The sequence below is a fragment of the Somniosus microcephalus genome, chromosome 4 (assembly GCF_052327205.1).
Source record: "Somniosus microcephalus isolate GS21.2 chromosome 4, FLI_Smic_1.0, whole genome shotgun sequence".
NCBI lineage: Eukaryota > Metazoa > Chordata > Chondrichthyes > Squaliformes > Somniosidae > Somniosus > Somniosus microcephalus.
Genome location: NC_140990.1, coordinates 305,204,116 through 305,214,412, shown reverse-complemented (window position 1 = coordinate 305,214,412; position 10,297 = coordinate 305,204,116).

Sequence of the window (10,297 nt, the reverse complement as noted above, 5' to 3'; positions counted from 1 at the left end):
TCTCTTCTCCCTCAGTCTCTCTCTCTCTCGCTTCCCCCCAGTCTCTCTCTCCCCCCCCAGTCTCTCTCTCTCTCTCTTCCCCCCAGTTGCTCTCTCCCCCCAGTCTCTCTCTCCCCCCCGTCTCTCTCTTCTCCCCCCAGTCTCTCTCTCGATCCCCGGTCCTCTCTCCCCCCCCCCCCAGTCTCTCTCTCTCTCTATCCCTCTCTCTCTCTCTCCTTCCCACACAGACAGACAAACTCATTTATATATATAAAAATTATTTCTACTTCTTTCATAACAACATGCTCTCAAAAAACCCTCGGCACCGCCGGGCACTCCAGCAAGTATCATATATCCTGAACTAAAAGAAGAAACTATTAATGGGACAGTGACGGACACTATCTGAGAAGGGTATACAAAGGCAATAAGGTCACAAGGAAAACCGATACCCGAACTGAATGAAGAACAGACCCAACTGGAGCATGACATTCAGAAGCAGAGACAAAAGTATGTGATTCTGATGGAAGCAATAAATAAGCTACAAAAGGACACTGAAGAAATGTTGGCTAGTTGGCCTTGGTATACTAAGTTTTGGAATGCTGGACTCAATGTGCAAATACACCCCTGGATAAGGATAATATCACATGTATTGGTTGTCGTACAAGGCGTTGTATCGGTGATCTTGTTGTTGTTATCCTGTCAAAAATGTAGCAGGAATAAGAGACAAGCCATAGCGAGAGCAATAAGTAAAAAACTGGATAAGGCACATTTAAAAAGTCCGGCAGAAAGGACTTACCTTATAATAACCTCGATGGGAAAGTCAACAGCCGGATCCTGCAGTTTGGGAAGTAGCTACCCAAGCGGAGGGACAAACCTGGGGCTCACCCACGAGAAAGTAATAGGGAAATGGCCTGGCTTGGGCATATAGCCAAGGGTCATAGGGGGGATTGTAAGGGGACAAAAATAACTTCTTAGAATTAAAAGTTAGAAATAACTATAACTTCTTAGAATTAAAATTAGTGGAAAATAAATTTGTCTCCTATCCTTGTTTAGGAATGTAGAACCCTGATAAGACAGGAACTGTAAAACTAATAAGCTGGTCAAGTTATAGTTACTTCTAACTTTTAATTCTAAGGAGTCATTTTTGTCCCCTTACACTGCTGAAAATTAAAACAATCAGGCAGTGATGCCAACTCTGAGTCTGAGGAGCAGCACATTTGCCTGTCATACACCTACCACTTCCAATATCACTGTGCTGCACCTCCAGTCAGGGCTCCTGAGGCAGGTCCTGAATCGTGTTTGTTACCACTTACCATTTTGCAGTGTCTTTGCTTGTTGGAGTCAGATGCCTGACAACATACTTGGCAATGCTTCCTTTTGCTGAAGCAATTTTAATTCAAAATCTCCTCTGTTGGAATCCTGTGCAGGTAAGATCCAAATTATTTTATTTATTGATTTATTATGGGGAGCTCAGGTCGGTCTATAAAGAAATAAATAATGCCTTTCACAAAATTAGGACATTGTGGCAAAACCACTAAGTGACTTACATAATTGTCTGTAACCAATGTTATTACCTTTAGCATTAATTGTCTGTAACCAATGTTATTACCTTTCAAGTTGGCTCTGGTTAAACAGAGCTAGATCGACAACATCGCGATCTGACGCAATGACGTCATCGCGTGGGTCACGTGACGTCCCCTTCGGCGGGAAACGTGATGACGCCATGACGTCAGAGGTAGAGGGCGGGACCAGTCAGCCCTCGTGTGGATTGAAAGAGAAAAGACCTGTTTTGAGCTTCTCCTGTAGTTTCTTGTTTTGTAAAGTTCTTAGACAATAAATTCAGTTTGTTAACTTCCAGTAAGTTATAGATTCTTTGTTAGGAGTGCAGAGACTCCTACATTGGTGACCCCGATTCCTCGCGATCGTTTTTCGCGGTGAACGCCGAACACAGGTCAGTGATGGAGGCCAACGCAGTGGCCTTGAAGCTCCCCCAATTCTGGGAACAACAGGCAGCCTCTTGGTTTGTGCAAGCCGAGGCGCATCGTTCAGGATCAGACCAGATATCTCCACGTGGTCTCCGCCCTCGAGAGCTCGACGGCGTCGAGAATCATCAGCCTGCTGGAGAGTCCTCCGACTGCTGACAAGTATGTCGCCATCAAGACATGATTGCTGCAGGTATTTGGTCTCACCAAAGCGGAGCGCGCTTGCCGTTTACTGACTCTACCAGGGTTAGGAGACTCCAAACCCTCGGAAATGATGAGTCATATGCTGACTCTCCTGGGGTCCGAGCCCCAGTGCTTTCTGTTTCGTGAACTGTTACTTACTCAACTTCCTGAGCAAGTACAGGCGTCCCTCGCCCGAGCAGAAACCGCAGACTGCGTCACGCTCGCCGAAGAGACGGATAAGATTTACGCGGTCCGGCAACAATACTGCGCCCTCGCGCAACGCCCCGCCACGAAGAGCCCGGCCCCGGCTCCGACAAAGGCGCCTCCGATGACCGGTTTCTGCTACTACCACGCTCGTTTCGGCCCGAAGGCCCGCTGCTGCCGCTCGCTGTGCACTTTCGTTACCAGACCGACGAATAGACCGCCGTGAGTAATGCACGCCGGTCCCGGCACTTCCCCCGCTGCCGTGATGGCGATCGGTGCTTCCGGGAATTTCGGAGTTGGTCCAACAGACTTGTCCGACCTCCTCAGCGATTGACTCTTTTAGTTAAAGACAATTCTGGGGGGGCATATGTGGCAAAACCACTAAGTGACTTACATAATTGTCTGTAACCAATGTTATTACCTCTCACATTAATTGTCTGTAACCAATGTTATTACCTTTCAAGTTGGCTCTGGTTAAACAGAGCTAGATCGACAACATCGCGATCTGACGCGATGACGTCATCATGTGGGTCACGTGATGTCCCCTTCGGCGGGAAACGTGATGACGTGATGACGTCAGAGGTAGAGGGCGGGACCAGTCAGTCCTCGTGTGGATTGAAAGAGAGAAGACCTGTTTTGAGCTTCTCCTGTAGTTTCTTGTTTTGTAAAGTTCTTAGACAATAAATTCAGTTTGTTAACTTCCAATAAGTTATAGATTCTTTGTTAGGAGTGCAGAGACTCCTACAACATCCCAAAGTGCTTTACAGCCAATGAAATACTTTTGAAGTGTAGTCACTGTTGGAATGTAGGAAACACGGCAGCCAATTTGCACACATCACAGCACACAAACGCCAATGTGATAAAGGCCAGATAATCTGTTTTAGTGATGTTGGTTGAAGGATATATATTGGACATGATACCGGGGAGAACTCCCCTGGCTACCATGGAGCCATGGTTGAGACCAGAAGCATGTTTATGGTGGCTTCTGAGAAAATCATTAAAAACTTCTGATCTTCTATTAGTTTTGACATAGTGGAGTGGTTCGACACAAGATGGTGACTGCCAAGTGGGATAAGAGATTGCCATCTCAAGACAAAGGAAAATCAGGAGGTAAATCCGCAGTAGTGAGTGTACACACAACCCCCATTCCCAGGGTTAGTACCTGTAAATCTCACAAATCACACTGGATGTTGGTTTACATATCTGCGGTCAGGACGTTATTATGCTGAGATTTGACGACAGAGGAAGGGACGACCTTGGATCTGGACTGGAGGCGACGGAGGTTGAACAGTTTCCCATTTGTTCTGTAAATTAGCTCCACTCCAGTGGGGAGCTTACTGAGGGTGAGATGGAGCATTGCCGCAAAGAAGATCGAGAAGAGCATTGGTGCGATGACACAGCCTGCTTGACCCCGGTCCGTACATGAATTGGGTCGTGGGGGAACTGTTGGTCAGGATCATGGCTTGCATGCCGTCGTGAAGCAGGCAGAGGATGGTGACAAACTTTTGAGGGCAACCGAATTTGAGGAGGACACTCCATAATCCCTCATGGTTGACAGTGTCAAAGGCTTTTGTGAGGTCAAAGAAGGCCAGGTACAGTGTTTGGCGCTGTTCCCTGCATTTCTCTTGTAATTGCAGTATGCAGATGACGCTTGCGTCTGCGCACACTCGGAGGTTGAACTCCAAACCATCGTTAACACCTTCACCGAAGCGTACGAGAGCATAGGCCTTACACTAAACATCCGTAAGACAAAGGTCCTCTACCAACCTGCCCCGCCACACAGTACTGCCCCCTGATTATCAAAATCCATGACAAGGCCTTGGACAATGTGGACCACTTTCCATACCTCGGGAGCCTACTGTCAACAAGGGCAGACGTCGATGACGAAGTCCAGGACCGCCCTCAGTGTGCCAGTGCAGCCTTTGGTCACCTGAGGAAGAGAGTGTTTGAAGACCAGGACCTCAAACCCGGCACCATGGTCGACAGAGCAGTAGTAATACCCGCCCTGCTGTATGCCTCAGAGACATGGACAATGTACAGCAGGCGCCTCAAAGCACTGGAGAGGTACCACCAACGCTGCCTCCGCAAGATCCTGCAAATTCATTGGCAGGATAGGCGCACCAACGTCAGTTTTCTCGCTCAGGCCAACATCCCCAGCATCGAAGCTTTGACCACGCTCGATCAGCTCCGATGGACAGGTCACATTGTCCGCATGCCCGATACGAGACACCCAAAACAAGCGCTTTACTCGGAGCTCTGACACGGCAAGAGAGCCGCAGGTGGGCAGAGGAAACGCTTCAAGGACACCCTCAAAGCCTCCTTGAAAAAGTGCAACATCCCCACCGACACCTGGGAATCCCTGGCCCAAGACCATACAAAGTGGAGGAGAAGCAACCAGGAAGGCGCCAAACACCTCGAGCCTCTTCGCCGGGAGCAAGCGGAAGCCAAGCACAAACAGCGGAAGGAGCGCACGTCAACCCAAACACCCCACCCACCCGCCCCTTCAACCACCGTCTGCCCCACCTGTGACAGAGACTGTAGGTCCCGCATTGGACTCATCAGTCACCTGAGAACTCATTTTTAGTGTGGAAGCAAGTCATCCTCGGTTCCGAGGGACTGCCTAAGAAGAAGAGAAGATTACGCTGAGAGAGATATTTATTATGGACGTGACTGCTGCCAACAAATGAATTGGTTGCGCATGCACAGTTTCAGTGTTTTTTTGTGGTTCAGAGTGAAAAAAATTCTTAGGTGAAACTATGCTGTGAAGCTGTTTGCAGCGACTGTTAAAAACATCTGTTCGTTGCTCTGTGAGGAGGCTGTCGCAGTTATATTGTAAGTGCTTATTTTGTGTGGGCTCTGTTCATTTTTAATTGAGATGAAACTTTATAAGATAACATGGACACCATGTCGTCTGGAGAAAGTTTGGAGGCTCGGTTTAAAAAAAATTGAATCCATGTCAAAGGATCCCAAGTGCGAAGTGAACAGTGAATGTTTGCTGGTAAGTGTGAAGATTAATGATGAGTTTAATGCATTTCTACTGAACAGAGCCACATCCGGAAAAGAAAATCTGGGCCAGCAAAACTCAGCATATGTCTATTTTTATGAATTTTCTTCTCCTTTCCCTTCACACGGAGCTCGCGCACCAAACAAATAAATCTCCACAAGCCTCCCCTGGGAAATAATTATACATCAATACTTGAAGCAACCCGCGATATTATTATACATTATTATTCATAAACCACCACAGATTTATGCGCAGAACGCTTCTGCGCCACTTCCAGTCGTTGGCAGCAGTTGGCACAGTCACTCCGATTTATTATTGAGCTGCATTGTTTTTCTTCATCTTATATATTTGTGTTGTAGAGGCACTTAGGCATTCATGGGAGTTTGCCATATCGTCTAGGTTTTTCTTCAGTTATTTCTTTTCTTAAATATCACCACTGATTAAGTCATTAATTTTTACAGCCTGATTTCTTTTTTGTTCATTCCAAACCAAGGAGCATTGGGCCCTATCTGAATCTACAGAATTGAATGACTAGAGCAACTGAATACATTAAAAATGATTTTAAATGTGTGCCACAGTCCAAGCAATTACTTTGGTCTGTGCCAATTAAATTGAACACTAATGGAACTATTGATGTCCTTTCAAACTGACATTTTGACAAAGGTCAAAGTAACCACATCACACAGACCGGCTAATTAATCTAACCATTTATTGTAATAAAGTTGAAATCCCCAGTTTCTTTTGTATGGTATTCCCTTTTCATGTTTTAAAGCTCCAGCACCCGGCAATTTTTTTATTTTGTTTAATTTTAAATTACTTATCAAAATTTCCTCACTTGGAAAAGAAAAATCAATCTCTGATTTATTTTAACTGGTTAGATACAATGCTGCAAGATCAGTTGCTTTTCTTTTAGGAAAATCTTTGGAATGGCCAGTCAACCATGTAACCATGACTGGAGCCTCGGGTGACTGGCAGACTGGAATGTGTGGCCCATTCTTATCAATATAGTTGAGTGGCAATTTAAAAAATAAACAAATAAACAGTGTCAGCTGTGGCTCAGTGGGCAGCACCCTTACTTCTGAGTCAGAAGGTTGTGGGTTCAAGTCCCACTCCAGGGACTTGAGCACAACATCTAGGTTGACACTCCCAGTGCAGTGCTGAGGGAGTGCTGCACTGTTGGAGGTGCCGTCTATCGGATGAGACGTTAAACCGAGGCCCCGTCTGCTCTTTCAGGTGGACGTAAAAGATCCTATGGCACTATTTCAAAGAAGTGCAGCAGAGTTATCCCTGGTGTCCTAGCCAATACTGATCCCTCAATCAACATCTAAAACAATTTATCTGGTCATTATCACATTGCTGTTTGTGGGAGCTTGCTGTGTGCAAATTGGCTGCCGCATTTCCTACATTACAACAATGACTGCACTTCAACAGTACTTCCTTGGCTGAAAAGCACTTTGGGATGTCTGGTGGTCGTGAAAGGCGCTATATAAATGCAAGTTTTTCTTTTTTCAAATATAGCAAATGTTAAATTGTTATTCAGTCTTAATTATTTAATAGAATCAGAACCTATTTTGCAGCTTTAAATTAAATAATTAAAGTAACTCATTCTAATTGTGTAATTTTATCCAAATGACTCAGCTTCAGTGCTTTAGCACATTTGACCCTTTTATGGTTAATTGGTTTCTGATGCATCCAATCTTTAAAAAAAGTTCAATGGACAATCAATTGTGTGGGATGTTGATGTTATTCCTGTAAGTAAATTTAACAGGCTTGGTGGAAGGGAAATTAAACTTGGTGATCTCATTGTGCCTGAAAACAATTGTACAAGATTATCATGATTAAACCAAACTCTTCAATATTTCAAAAAACATGTATTTTTGAGATGCGATGACGAGTAGTAATTCTGCTTTTGAGATATATTATGCTGTTTATTCCAGAATTTAATTAAATTGATTGATTTCTTAAACTGTGTCTATTAGTAGCAGCTAGCTTCTGTATGAGTCTGATTTATATATTATTCTGCTTGATTGAAACGCCAACTTCAATAACCAATGCAGCTTGCTGGTTGAGTCTGACTGGCTACGACACCGAGCAGCCCACACGTATGTTTTGGGAGGAGGCCGGAGGTGACGCAGTTGTAGGTGAGCCCGATCTATTTTTTCTGGAGCCAGTAGGAGCACTCCTGGCTCCACATAAATGTACCTTATAGGAAGTTGGGAGGCCATTTTTTGGCCAGTCTCTTTAAGGATCGCTGGTTAGCCTGCTCAAGACCTGTAACAACTGGGTGGAGCTTGCACGGCACAAGCTCTGCCCATTTGTACACATTGGGGTCCTACAAGCAGCTTTAGGTCTCCGATTTGCATACCCAAGGCGCTCAACTCCTGTTTCAGGTGGGTGCCCATGATACCTAAAAGACTTCCAATATGGCACTTGCAGGGCTGATTGGGTGCAGGCGGTTACAACCCAAAATGTATTCGCTTACCATTCCTTTTAAGCTCAAAAAATGGGCAAACAAAGTTTAATTTCTCCCTCAAAAGCTTTCATTCTTCCAGAAGCCCATTTGCAGGTTTCAATAATAAGTAGCAAATCACCTGCCCATCTATCTGCTACATTCACCAGAGGTCACATCAACACCCTCCCTTTGCACTCCTTCCTCAATACTGTGTAATTGCAGTGCATTACTGATTAAAATTAATTCTAATCAGGACCTGTAGTTCTGCATATTTATTTAGAAACATAGAAACATAGAAGATAGGAGCAGGAGTAGGCCATTTGGCCCCTCGAGCCTGCTCCGCCATTCAATGCGATCATGGCTGATCATCCAAATTCAGTACCCTGTCCCTGCTTTCTCCCCATATCCCTTAATCCCTTTAGCCTTAAGAAATATATCCAACTCCTTCTTGAATATATTTAATGAATTGGCCTCTACTGCCTTCTGTGGTAGAGAATTCCACAGGCTCACCACTCTCTTGGTGAAGAAATTCCTCCTCATTTCTGTCCTAAATGGCTTATCCCTTATCCTTAGACTGTGACCCCTGGTTCTGGACTCCCCGATCATCAGGAACATCCTTCCTGCATCTAGTCTGTCCAGTCATGTCAGAATTTTATAAGTTTCAATGAGATCCCCTCTCATTCTTCTAAACTCCTGCAAGTATAAGCCCAATCGACCCAATCTCTCCTCATACGTCATTCCTGTCATCCCAGGTATCAGCCTGGTGAATCTTCGCTGAACTCCTTCCATGGCAAGAGCATCCTTCTTCAGATAAGGCAACCAAAACTGCACACAATACTCAAGGTGGTCTCACGAAGGCCCTGTATAACTGCAGCAAGACATCCTTGTTCCTGTACTCAAACCCTCTCGCTACGAAGGCCAACATACCATTTGCCTTCTTAACCGCCTGCTGCACCTGCATGCTTACCTTCAGCGACTGGTGCACAAGGACACCCAGGTCTTGTTGCACTTCCCCTTCTCCCAATCTATTGCCATTCAGATAATCTGCCTTCCTGTTTTTGACACCAAAGTGGATAACCTCGCATTTATCCACATTATATTGCATCTGCCATGCTTCTGCCCAATCACCCAACCTGTCCAAATCATCCTGGAGTTTTTCGGCATCCTCCTCACAGCACACACGGCCATCCAGCTTTGTGTTGTATTATTCAGATTATTCAAAATAATTTGAAAATAGGGCAATGTGGCTTCAAGATCCATACTGAGAGTAAAGAGCAGAATGCTTGTTGGATAACAATAAATAAAATGAATTTTGTCATAGTTACTCAATATAAAATATGTTGACTGTCGAACATTATAGTTACTATGCATTTAATTAAATCTGTAAATCATAGAGTCTTACAGCACTGAAGGAAGCCATTCAGCCCAATGTGCCTGTGTTGGCTCTTTGAAAGAGCTATCCAATTCGTCCCACTCCTCTGCTCTTTCCCCATAGGCCTACATTTTTTTCCTTTTCAAGTATTTATCCAATTCCCTTTGAAAGTTACGATTGAATCTGCTTCCACCACTCTGACAGGCCGGGCATTCCAGAACATAACAACTCGCTGTGTAAAAAATTCTCCTCATCTCCCTTCTGATTCTTTTGTCGATTATCTTAAACCTGTGTCCTCTGGTTATTGACCCACCTGTCAGTAGAAACAGAGAATCTATCAAAACCCCTCATCATTTTGAACACCTCTATTAAATCTCCCCATAACCTACTCCGCTCTAAGGAGGACAATCATAGCTTCTCTAGTCTCTCCATGTAACTGAAGTCTCTCATCCCAGGTATCATTCTAGTAAATCTCCTCTGCACCCTCTCCAAGGCCTTGACATCCTTCATAAAGTGTGGTGCCCCGAAGTGGACACCATACTCCAGTTGAGGCCTAACCAGTGTTTTATAAAGGTTTAGTATAACTTCTTTGTGTTTGTACTCTATGGGCTCGATTTTGTCAATGGGGAGCTTTTGGAGGCGGGATTCCCACATTTTGGGTTGTAGTCCCGCCTCCATCGACTTGTGGCCAACCCACGCTATTTTCCCTTGATTGACCTTGTTAAGCCCGCCCAGCGGGCTCAGCAGGCCAATTAAGGGACACCTGGTTACTTGTGACATCAGCGATTGACATTTCTTCTGTCAAGAGCTTTTGACAGATGAAAAATCAGCGTTTGACAGCTCTGTGAATCTGTCAAACTCTGACAATCTGTCTTCTAACTTGAGTCCTTCTGCTCAGACTCAGTTAGAGAGCTCTCCAGACCAGAAAGCAGAGGCTGCAGCTTTTGACAGTTCAGCGGCCATTCTGCTTTCTGTGCCGGTGAGCTCAGGGGCTCCCGAGAACTGAAGGAAGGAAGCCTGCAGGAGAAAGTAAAGGTAAGCAAAACTTATTAAAACACTTTACACTTACCTCACACACTTACCTCTGCACACATGCACCCATCACTCACCTGCACAATGGA